A 12,905-nucleotide genomic window follows, 5' to 3' on the forward strand; every position below is an offset into this window, starting at 1 on the left:
GATTTACTGAGTATTCCAACTCAACTGTCCAAAGGGACTCTTGCCAGCAGATCAGTGTGGTGCTCCTGCTCCAGAACATGGCACCCAACAGAGACCAGCATCACAAAAAACACTACCACCACTACCTACTCTACAAACAAAAGGTAGGGCACTGCAATAAACTTTGTGAACGAAATCAAAAGCAGTGTGAGTTTTCTGTATCTCCTTCCTAAATGGAGAAGTAGAAAGGAGTTCTAACAGAGACAATTTAGAACAGTTTGAAAAAAACATAATTAAAACCCAGCACCTGATTGCACCTGTACCAGAACCTTAAAGCCAGTCGCTTCCACCCCTAAAAAGGTGGTTGTTGTGAAGTCCAACTTTTAGATGCCAAAACAAAGTGTTGAGTTCTTTCTGCAAGCCAAAGAATGCCCATGGTCACCTAAGAATTGCTTGGCAGATGAGCACAGAGTCAACAAAATTCCCTGCTACTGTTCTTTGAAAAGAGCGACTCCCTAAAAACCGAGTGCAAAGTCCCTTAACTCAAGCATTATTACCCAAAACACCATTTGCCCAGAAGGAAAAGCCATCAATATTATCTGGAGGATAACTCATTTGACCTAAACCAAGAAAGCAGTATAACACAAAGCAGTCTCCTCAAGAAGAAATTCAATTAATTCTGCTGGATTTTTTTTATTTTAGAGATGAGTTAGCATTTGGCCTCAAATGATTCTAAAGAACACATGGTCTTCATGTGAACTCAAAGCAGACAATTAACTTCATCATGAAAGGAGTATTAAAAAGAAGAATAATAAATCATAAATCTTCCTCCATGTTTTTGCTTAAAAAATAAAGAAAAAAACACATCAATAAACATCCTCCTGAACTGTAACTCACTTCCCCTACTTCACCTTCTAAAGAATACTTCAGAAAGAATCATCCCATTAGGACAGAGCTTTCAAACTGCAAGCAATTAAATAGCTAAAACTAATAGCTTTTCCCCTAGGGAACATTAGGAGGGACAAATTATTTTGTTATAAGTAAACTGAGTTATAAACCATGAAATATCTGTCAAAGCAAAATTTGTAACGCTACAGATTTAGTTAAACTACAAAATGAGCCATATTTCCTGTAGAAGGAAAAAATTAGGCCTCCAATAGCAAAGATCCTTTCTGTGGATACAGCATTATAACGTGCCTCGTTTCCCATCTTCGTATCCTACTCAGAAGATAAACTTGGGATAAAAAGTGGTGTATCAGTACTTTTATTCTTGCTCATCTTCCTTCCTTTCATAAAAACAACAATTTTCTCAAAGTTCTATTGATCTTCAAACACAATCCAGACTTTGCAGCTCCCTCAAAATACAAAATTTTCATTGGATTTCACATTCCTTTTACTGAGAACTGTCACCACCTTTCCAAAAAGACAGGCATGCAGACCGTACTGAAAAAGGAGATTTCTTTCTTCCTTCAAGTAAGTTTTAAATTAATAGATGTCATACCTTTCAGATGGTTCTGCTCGCTGTTCTGCAGGCAAAGTCTTCTCTCTCATCCCCTGCAAGTTAAGTTTAGTTCAAGACTTAGCTGAATATGTACAGAATACACAAAGTACCAACAACCACTTAATGTGGTTTTTTGTGGTTTTTATTTTATTTATTTATTTTTAATTTTATAGCACTGAATACACCTCACCTACTTAACGTTGTTCCCTAATTCAGCATTGTGGGTACAGTTCAGTTAAATTTTGAGGCTAAAGTAAGCATCACTGCTTCACTCAGCATTGAGGACAAACTGATAGAACACTAAATCAAATTTGTCAAATCCTCTAACAAAGAAAGTAATTACTTTAAACAAAATGACAAAAATTGTGTGTGTGGGGGGGAGAGTTTTCATCAAAACTTGTGTTTACCAACCCCGTAAAAGGGACGTACTTTTCGGTTTTCAATCATTTATCAACAAACAAGAAAAAAAAAAACCTCTACCCCCACAAAAAACTAAGCAGTTGCTGCTACAAAGTTGCTGTAAAGCTTTTTGCTTCTGGCCCAAGTTTTTTAATTTGGTGAAAGCCTTCTCTGTGCACGTGCACATGCCAGAGAGGTTGCTTAAGCAATAGAAGCTATAGTAGCAGCTATCTTCTGTTTTTCGTAGAAGACAGAAATTGAATTCGTTAGCTTTGTAACTGTTATGCATACTAGAATTGGTTTTCTCCCTTTTGAAAATAGTAGAGGGTATGCCTATGTCAGATTTGGTGAGCAAGGTGATCAGATGAGGGCACTGCAAGACTGCCAGAACGCACCAGGTCTGGGGGGAAAAGGAATCCGGCTGAGCATAGGAATTTCTAAAAGGTAACCAAGGAGTTGTGCATTGATACAGTTATTCTAAATAATCAGATTCTTGTAGCTCTGCCTTTGGAAAGTCTGTGGCCCTTGCTGTAGTGGCTGCACACAGGATGCAGTCTACAAAACCAGAAATGCAGAAGTCCTATGTTTTGACTCCCTGGATTCATCAACCTGCTTCAGGATGGCTGGGGGAATCCAACTGTTAAGTCTAGCCAGACAGCGCAACTTGGGCTTAGCTGCCATTGTAACCAGCCTTGTTTCTCAGCAGTAGGAAAGCTGAATGCATTGGTAAATATTTTCAGGTTTGGGCCTGCATAAGGTAGAAGGGACAAGAAGTGGTTTTATATGCTAGGGAGTTCTTGTTCTTAGAGCTTTCCCTCTAGTTTGAGAGAAGCACATAACTAGTTTTACAGTGGGTTGACAGGAAAGAAGTGGGGGGGAAAAATGGGAACGCAGGGGGAAAGCCAAAGGCGTTATTACTAGAACAGGTTTAGAATGCTATTCTTTGCTTTTCATGAGCTTAGGGCAATGGGGAGTTTAAAGCTTAGCACTTCCTGAGAGGGTTTCTTACTCTACCGGCTCAGTTCTATCACTTATTTAAGGCAATTCAGGTCTCTGAACGGTTAAAGAACTGATACCAAATTTGATGAACTTTGATCCAGGATACTGACAAAACAGGACTTCATATAAACAATTTCAGTATGTTCATGAGGTTAGCTTGTGTGTTCTGTTAAATAGTAAAAAATGACACTTCTGTTTCTGTTTACCTAGCATAATTCTGCAAATGTTGCCTCCTTCTGCTTTAGAATGGAAATGCTCTTCTCCAAGAGAGCACTGTCCAAACTTCTTTGCCAAAATTTTTTGATTAAATTAATATTGTTTTATTTTGAAAACAAGAATAAGCCACAAACATGTTTTCTTGCTTCGGCTATCCAGAAGAACGTCAACAGTATTTTCAGATTTTCCTTCCCTACACAACTGTATGTAGGAAGAGTGCAGTTGGAAGCAGAAGACCTAAGATGATGTATCTTCTGTTTGTTTACTACAGTAACAAGACAATGGATTACCTCTTTATTAGAACTTGTGTAGCTTTGCAGTATTGAAACAAATGTAGGTATTAAAATACACATCAGTAATACGTTTCTGAATGGCTGAGTACCGTGCTCTCTTAGCATTGAAATACCCAGCCATTGGATTAGTTTGTCCCTCATGTTTGCTTAGTTTGGAAGCTATTTCAGAATGCCTTCAGCTTGTATTCTTCCCCAAAAGCATAGAACTCACTTCTCTGCATCCCCAATTCAAGTCAGAGAAACTGGGCACTGCAGACACAGGAGGTCTGCCTGTACAGAATCAGTGAAGACAAGTCTAAACAGCGGATTTTTTTGAATATGCAGCTGGGTTATCTGAATGTTCTTTATGCAGTGTACCTCAGTTTTAGTACAGATAGCACTTGTCTTGGTTCTTGTCATTAGTCTGAAGCTGCCCCTGAGAAAATCTTGAAAGGGAAAGTAGTGAAAGCTAATCAGCTGGCCCTTTCTTCTTAAGAACCAGCGTATTTTGTAATTCTCCCACTAATAATAAGGCGTCACGCTGGAGAATCGCGATTGTGTTGTTAAGCAAGACTGACTTCACCTGAGCGGTATAGTTGGCAGCTGTTGAATGTTTAATGGACTTTAAACAAACAAAAAAACTGAGCAGGTGGAGGTAGACATGGCAAACTAACAGGCAGCGTCAGATGCTTCTTTGAAATGGATAATCTGACTCCATTCACTTCTTTCTGGAAATAAGATCTAGTAATTAACCAAACAAAAGATAGAAGGGTTAAGACTGCATCTTTAAAGCAGCTGTGCTTGATAAATGTCTCTGGTCTTAAATCAATCTTTAGCAAAGCACAGAGACATAGCAGCAGCTTGCTTATGCCAACGCTAAAAATACTTGATGTGTACAGGTAACCATGTCAAGGCTCTGGAGTTAATCCATGAGAACAATTCCTTCTGGTATTGGCAAAGGTGAGGATGCTTGCTTCTATAGAAATGAGGTTTTGAGCTGTGACTTAAGCTGTCACTTAGGTGACTGTTTAGGAAAGCTTCCTTTTAAGCTTTGAAGTATGTAAGCTGACAAATTGTTTAAGTTCAGAACTGGGTTTACAGTCTCTTGTTCTCTGACTGTATGCAACTTCTCATGTTTCAGACTGAAAGCAGAATTGCAGCGGTACCAGTCATACAACTATAATGCTTATTGCCAAGATTACCAGAACTACCACTCGCAGAAGAGTTACGATGCTTACGCTGACTACAACTACAGCTCCTATGCTCCCTATGACAGCATGCAAGCTGTTGGAGACTGCTCTTTAGGAGATTCTTTAATGGCTCCAGCCGTTTTTGAGGTAAAGATAGTGCACGCTTGCTGTAAAGAAAATATTTCACAGATAATACGTTGTACAGATTTGTGTGAATCAGCAAAAAGAATCCGAAGTTGAAAACATGCTTTCTGCTTAGTGTGAAGTTAAAAGAGCAGATTCCATTCAGAGGTGTTTGTATTTAAGTGCTTAAATAGTAAATCCATAGAATTAGTGATTTATACACCATTATTTGTTCACGCATACCAAAGAATGGTTTTGACAGCATAATTGCGTACGCTTCTTCTGTTCCTGTTCTTCTGATTTGCTTTGCTTAAAGCAAATTAAACAGTTGTTGCAAGTGGTCTTATCGTGGTCAATTTATTAGTTGTGACCTCCGGAGGTCCCTTCCAACCTGTACTGTAATATTGGCTTTCTTCTAAAAATAAATAGATAAAATGCCATCTATCCTTGTAGTTGTAGGAAGAAGGAATGGATTGAGACTGCAGCACTTTGAATCTGTGATGCTTTCTGAAATGAGTTATGATTAAACTTAGCCTTTTCTGTCTTTCAGGAATCTTCAGTTATGACTGCAATCGGTGATGACCTAATTACTGACGGTAATAAGGGTTCTATCATTGTCACTTGAGTTTAGCCATCCTTGTGCCTTTTAACAATACAAGCCAACCTCTACTGGATGAAGAACATCTTGAAAATTCAGCTGAGGTCAAACCTCTGTGGGGTTGATCTGCAATCAGCTGGGGTTTTAAAGCTGATACAGCATACACTGACCGCATCAAGTAAAACGGGACACTGTCAATGCTTCGCAGCAGGTTTCTTGTACCTGTGCCTTCATTCCCATTTGAAAATGGTCTAATACAGAATTTTGTTCTTTGTATTGGTTCCGCTAAACAGATTTTATATTAGAAACTCAGTAATATGCAAAAGCTTTGTTCTCCACCCTGAGGTAAAAGCTTATGTTGCAGATTCCAAAAGGAGGATTCAGCTTGCACTTACAAATACGGTACAAAACATATTTGTGTCCTGGAAGGTTTGCAAAGTTCCTCACGTGGAGGCATTTTGTGTTAGTGTTTAGAAACTATCCTATGTAACGTGTATTGCCGTAGAAGTGAATTAAATGACTCTTGGGAGGGTTTCATGGCTGATTATCCGTAAACGTTATCTTTACTATCTTAAACATTGTCTTTGTCTTTATCTTGAAAGACAGTTCTAGTCCCAGCCTTCTAATATAAAAATTCCCAAAAGTTGGAGCTGTGAGGCTCAAAATTTTAGAGGACTAAATACCTCACTAAAATTAGTAGATCTAATAGCTTATTACACTTAGCTTAAAATACATTTTATTAGCCATTTCACATGAAGTTTTTTTGTGCGCATGCCTCAGATTTGATACTTGGACTTACCAGGCTTTTATTTTCAGATCCACAGCTCTACTTGGATGTTGATGAAATGAACAGACAATTCACGGAGACAAGCGAAGAACTCTACGATTCACTCATGAATTGTCACTGGCAACCTCTGGATACGGTCACTTCTGAAATCCCCTCTGCTATTTAAGTGTCTTCTAGAGCATGACCGTTAGGACCAAAGTGCTAAAACTACATTTCTTCTACATTATTCTAGCTCATAAGTTTTAAAGCACAATGATAGGTTGGGTTTTTTTTGCTATGCTTTTGACAGTTTCTGTAATCTTTTTGTTCATCACTCTCTTCTTGGAGCATCATGAAGTCATGTAAATATTCGAGAAATGTAAAGAGGTAAATGGGGTCTTATCTTAAAGATAAGACTTGCCTGTGTAAATAAAAAATTTGTTTCTGCAAACCTGCCAGCAAGGGATTTTACTTGTACCTGTGTGCAGCACGTTCTCTTCCGGCTTATGGAATTTAACAAGGTAGTAAGGGTATTTCATCTGTCTTTATTTTTATATGGGCATTAGGACACAAGCAAAATCTAGCTTTCCCTTGTTTTCCTGGTTCCTTAGGTAAGCGACAAGCCAAGCCTTTCATGTGCTTGCTTAGACTGGAAGTATGTATGGGAGACACTCACAGGCCTTGCTATGGAAACACCTGTGCCCACTTTTTCCTGCAGGCTGCTGGCTCTAACTGTACTACTGATATATGCTAGGTCAGCTAAAATTGGCTTATAAATAGGGTATGTTAAGCATATGGAAGTGTAGACTTCAACTGCCATAGCTACAAACATCCCGTGGAATGAGGATGATGTCTGCTGGCACTCTCTGCATCAGCATTCAGTTTTCCCTTGCCCTTCTTACTGTTAGACTTCTCAGCTGACGTTTTACAGCGAAGAAATTGCTACAACATAATCCGTGTTCTTAAACCTAAAAAAAAAAAAATCTTGGAGAAAACAACTTGCTGGTTTTCCCTCCTTGCTGGCAAGGAGAAAAATAGTCCACCAGGAACAACAAAAAAATCCTAGTAACAGCTCCTTAAGTTATACCCTCTGCTACCCTCTCTGATTGCTCTGGTCTTCCTTCATTCGTGGTAATGAAGTTTTTAAAGCTCTGGTAGAAGGATGACAGTACTCAAGTCAAAGGAGATGAGAGCAATGAGGAAAGCTTTGCTTTAAGCTAGAGCAGTCTTGCGAGTTGCTGCCTTTATGCTGTTCTTTATCTTGAAGGGTACAGAGTCTTTTCCAGTCATAGGGACTCCATAACCCTATGAGTATGGAGAAATAGTTGCTAATTAACAGTGTGTATAATAAGTAAGTGAGGCTGGAAACAAAAGAATATTCCTCCAAGAAAAAAAAGGAAGCAGAAATTACTGTACTTAATAGCTGGGGAAGCTGTTAAAGCTAGTTGACACAGTTCTGGTACTGCCGTGTGTGTTTTGGGGGCAACATAAACCATAATTGCTGTGATGGCAGGTAAGAATCCAATTCTTTTTTATGGCTTAGTGTAGTCAGTGAAAGCAGTGGTCCTAAGCTGCATGCTGTTCTTAAATGTAATGCAAATTCTCTTTTGTGACTCCTCAGTACTTCCAGGTTACTTGTAGCTGATCACCAGCAACTGCTTCTGTTAGCTATTAGCTGTTGGGTTTTTGCTAGGAATACTTTCAGTCCTGAATTGAAATGATGACATCCTGAAACAGAAGAGGCTCTTGGAGTATTGTAGGAAGCACATTCTTCCTGGTTCTAGTGCAGGTGTACACGTAGGAGGAGACAGAAGGCAAAGAACCTCACATAGGTGGAGGGGGTGAGGTGGCATCACAGTTAGAGCTGTTGCAGTTAACTCTTCCCAAAGCATGAAAGCAACGTGGCTGGGAACAGGGATTTGTTGGGTTGCTTCTTTGTGTGAGCCAGGGAGTCTTTTGAGGGGCAGATTAATAAGAATATGACACAAGGTAGAGGTGCAATAGATGAAGCAAAGAATCTGGGTGGGAAAAGGGTTGCTTGTACGTGTCTATGGAATTGTTTCAGGGGACTGAGCTGGGGCAAATTCAAGATAATAGATGCAGCCTCCTTGAATTTGGATGGCAGTGCTGAAGCTTCAAAACCTTACAAGCTTTGATGCCACTTCAATTGTAGTGCATAGCTGTGGTACTTGAGCTCAGAAGTGCAAACTGCACAGGATTTTTTTATCTATTTTCTTCAACGTGAGCAGCAAAACATCTTCCAGGAATGTGCCTGGGTGCTACGCTGCTTTGACACGGCTTGCTTTGCATCACCAAACACAGTAGTTAGGTTGCATCGAGTACTTTGTGGAAACATTCATTGTGTTGTCACCCAGAAATGGGATGCTACAGATGTGTGTTGGCCCGGCAGTATCAGTGCTGTTTTTTGGCCTTTGAGAGGTTGGTCCATAACATGTGACCTGTGTAATGAGGGGCCCACATAGATTGGTGACTTCATTAAGTCTGATGCTGTGGTGGTGTGTGACCCAAGGCCCTGAACGTCAGAAAATCAGGCTGTGGCCACCTATTTTATGCAGACTTTGCCTATTAACAAGGTCTCTACACTGTACGTTAGAGACGTGCGCCTCCTTTTCTGGACTAGATAGCGAAAATACCAGTTTTGTAGTTCAGTGAATGAGATTGGTTGGGCTGTTTGTTCTCCAGAGCTGAAAAATGTTGGGAGTGTATTCTCTTGGAGTCCACAGAAATGAAAATGATGAGAGGAAGAGAACGTTGGTTGCAGCCCGCGTGCTGCTGTTATAAAGTAGTTCTCTGATGTCTTTTTCCCTCTGCTGAGACTTATCAGCCTATCGTCCTTTCCTGTTAGGAGCGCATACCTGGCTTGGGATGGTGTGCGCAGGGCAGATTCTTTACCGTAAGAGCGCAGTGAATGCCAGACTTCTTCCTGTACTGCCGTGTTAACCGTGAGTCACAAATTCAGGAAGCAGTGATTGCATCGGAATTGCTACAATGCTTTGCGGAGTCTTTTTACTGGGTAAACTTCACAGCTGCAGTTACAACTTCCAGCCTGTGTTAGCTGAACACATCGTACTGGTGCCCGCCATCAGTTTGATAAAGATGGGATTGCAGTAGGGACTTGCTTTTTTCCTTCTTTTTAATTAAACAAGTCTTTGAAGCAACTTTTCCAACACCGCCATACTTCACTTCTTCCAGTTATTTTCTGTTTTACTTAGCTGAAATGTTTTTTTTTCTTCCAAGCTTGAGGAAGTTTTCTACAAGAATGTCCCGTAATGATTTCATAAACTCTTTTCGTTGTACCTAGCTGCAACAGAGAGTGCTTTTATTCAAAAACCTGCTGGTTTTCTTTTCCAAGAAGTAGTGGGGTTTTTCCTATCTCTTCACTGATGGGAAAGGCTGTAGGACAGTAGCTTGAGGGGCTACTAATGCTGTCATCAGTGAGCCGGGAAAAGGCAGGAGTCCGAAACGGGTAAAAAGTACTTAAAAGGATACCAAAAGAGTAAACGGTACTTAAGCCGTGGATGTTTCTTTTTGCAGGGATGCTCTGGACCAACCGCTTCTTTCTAGCGCTACCTCAAAGTAACTTGCAGATAGACCTCACAGGGAAGGTTGATCAAATGGTGATGATCGCTGTCATTCTGCTGGACACGCAGATACTTGCCTTTCGTTTTGGCTCATTTTTAATACCAATTAACTTCAGTGCCTCGCGTTAATAGACACCGTTTGACTGCATCGGCAAATGTTTCTGAGTCGTGAGTGTCATTAAAGGCCTGTCACCCTATGGAAATCCTTCTAAATAAGAAAAATGGCATTTAAATAAATAAATAAAACAGCGTTTGAACTTATGAGCAAACCTAGCGTAGCTGCCTTTGACGCTGATCTGGAGGAGAAAAATCACGTTATCACGCTACTATGGTTGCCTTAATAGGTTTGGTGTACATGAGGGAGGGAAGTATTATGTGATGTTTGCCTAGCTATTACATGGCCGATGCAGGAGGGGTTTTAGTCAGTTCCCTGAGCACGTATTGTTGCAGAAGTCGGTGATTTCACTGCCCAATGTCTGTTATTAAGGGCACGATTCATGTCCCGTTATCGTTTTTATTCTTTATTTATGTGTTTATTTTCTGGGGCGGCGATCTGTCACGATGCCCATCGTTCCCCTGCCGTGGGGTAGAATTTAGCGTGACGACTGCCTCCCGGACCAACGGGGCCACGAATCCGGCCTAAAACACTGCTTGTGCGTTGGTTGTCGGCGTGGGGGCTGTTGGTTGTCGGTGCGGGGGTATCGGTTGTCGGTGCGGGGCTTTTCTGACGAGCACTGTGGGCTCGGGGCGCCGTCCCACGCCCGGCGCGGTGCTGCGGCACACCAGCGGTCGGCGCCACGGCGCGGGGAGGCTCTGGAGGTGACTCCTAGCCCCGTGCTTACGGTGGCCGGGCCGGGGTTCATTATGGCGGCCGGGTCCTGAGGGCGGGAGCGGGAGGGCGGCGGGACCGGGACGGGACCGGGGCGGGGCGAGGAACGGGAGCGGCAGCGGGAGGGGGGGGCGCGCGTTCCCGTGAGGGGAGGGGGCGCGCGAGGGAGGGAGGGGGAGGGTGTGAGAAACACTCCGTAGCCAATAACTTGGGCTCAGGCGAGGAGCTCGGCGAAGCAGGAATTTATTCGCGATCGCAGTGGCGGGCGTCCCGTCCGTGCGAGGACTACCGCACACCAAATTTCCCTGGTGTATTGCCAAGCACTTCCCCGTGCAAGGGCTTACCATACACCACATTTCCCGAGACTCTTCCTTTCTCTCCCTTATCTCACGCTTCGTCCGTCTCCGGCCGCGCCCCTCGCGGAGCTGCGGAACCGCGGATCAGGACTCCACACTCGCTCCGTACAAAAGTACGTCTCAATCACACGGCACACAGAGTCTCACCCGACCCCCAAGGCAATACTTCCTATTTCTTACCTTGGTCTGTGCACAGAGTTACCGGATCAATTCTCAAAGCCGGAGTGCCTGCCTTCTTCCCTTCCCCACTCCTTCACGGATCCTGCCTCTTTCATCAGTCTCGGGCCCTCTGTCAGCTCTCCGCAGAACCGCCGCCGTCGATGCACAGGACCGCTGAAATCAGCGGGGCATGCCTTCCTGCTGCTGCGGCGGTGGGGCTCCCCAGTAGGCGACTGGCTCCCGGACGAGCCCCCAAATTGTGAGAAACACTCCGTAGCCAATAACTTGGGCTCAGGCGAGGAGCTCAGCGAAGCAGGAATTTATTCGCGATCGCAGTGGCGGGCGTCCCACGAGCAGGAGCGCCCCTGCTGGTTCCAAAACCCAGTTTATATACTTTTTGATGACGGGACCCTCCCCTGTTTCCCCACTGAGGGGGTGATCCAGGCTCACAATCTGTCTGATGCTTCCCAGACAATGCATGGCCTTCAGTTGCCGGCCTGTTAAATTTCGAATTTCTTTCGACTTTTTTACTGGTTGAAGCGGTAATGGTTCTTCACTTACCTGACTTGACTCAACACCGTGATTTTCCCCGAATTGTTCTACGGAGTCTGGTTGTCTGCATTTTACAAGGTCGCCTGCTAAGCGTTCTTATCGCTGCAAGCACACCTCGATACCCCATTCCTTACCTTTAAACAACGTAACTCTGCAAAAACAACATTTTTATTCCCACGAGGGGCAGGGCAGGCCCCGCGGCGCGTGGCGGCGGGGGGCGGGGGGGCCCCGTGACGGCACCGAACGCGGGGGGGGGGGCGGTATGGCCTCGGGCGGCGCGACCGGTAGCGGCGCGACCGGCAGCGGCATGGCCGGCGGTGGCAGGGCCGGTGGCGGCGGGGCGCCGGGCGGCAGCCCAGGAGCCCGATCAGGAGGAGGAGGAGCAGGAGGAGGAGGAGGAGGAGGAGGAGGAGGAGGAGGAGCGGCCGGCGGCAAGGTGAAGAGGCGGCGCCACCGTTTGGGCGCCGCGAAGCCCCCCTGTGCCAGGAGCAAGCGGGTGAGGAGCGGCCCCCCCACAGCGGGCCCTTCCCCCTCAGCCCGCCAGTTACCCCCTTACTTACCCCCTTACCTTACCCGCCCCTTTATCCCCTTAGTTACCCCCTACCCACCTCCTTACCCCCTTAGTTACCCCCTCGACCGCTTAGTTACCCCCTTAGTTACCCCCTCAACGGCTTAGTTACCCCCTTAGTTACCCCCTCAGCCCCTTCCTAACCCCCTCAGTTACCCCCTCAGCCCCTTCCTAACCCCCTCAGTTACCCCCTCAGCCCCTTACTTACCCCCTTACCCCTCTACCCAGCCCATTACCCCCCTCCTCCCCCTCCCCTTCACCCCCAGCCCGCTGCCCTCAGGACCCCCAGTGCCACCCCCAGGGCTTTCCCCGCTCCCTGCACCCCTCCTCAGCCCATCATCAATTCTCTGAACGTTACCTGCCAGGCTTTGCTTCTCGTTTGTGCTGTAGGGTACAGCAGGTTGACGGTGAAAGCGGTCCGTCAATTCGGGGTGTGAAAATCCCCGTGCTGGAGGGGGGACGCGCCGAGATCCCTCCCAGCAGCTCTTTGCTAAGAAATGTCAGGACGCCCAGAGAGATGCTCTGGAGATGCCCTCTGCACATGTTTGTTCAGCCAAAACCTCTCCGCTATTAAATGAGCAACGTAGCTGAGGGGATTGATTATCATATGCAAAACCAAGGGAGCGCTACGCATGGATAGCTGCTCAATTAGGTTTTTATCACTTGCAGAAATGCCAAGTCCCTTATACCACATATTGACAATCAATCTTGTCCATCTAAAGCTGGCCTGGAAGGGCAATGCAAACATTCCCCACGCTTACAGAGCAACCGTTGAAACCTCTGGCTTGAACAGTGC

The 12,905-nt window shown here is 44.5% G+C and overlaps 1 protein-coding gene across 1 annotated transcript in view; it reads right to left on the reverse strand.

The window, feature by feature from the left end:
* LOC308187239 (uncharacterized protein) overlaps window positions 1–12,905 on the reverse strand; it is a 94,325-nt gene that overhangs the window by 34,139 nt on the left and 47,281 nt on the right. The gene's annotated exons all lie outside the window — the stretch shown is intronic.

This window comes from Anser brachyrhynchus (genome assembly GCF_964034855.1).
Source record: "Anser brachyrhynchus genome assembly, contig: SCAFFOLD_187, whole genome shotgun sequence".
In the NCBI taxonomy this organism is placed as follows: domain Eukaryota; kingdom Metazoa; phylum Chordata; class Aves; order Anseriformes; family Anatidae; genus Anser; species Anser brachyrhynchus.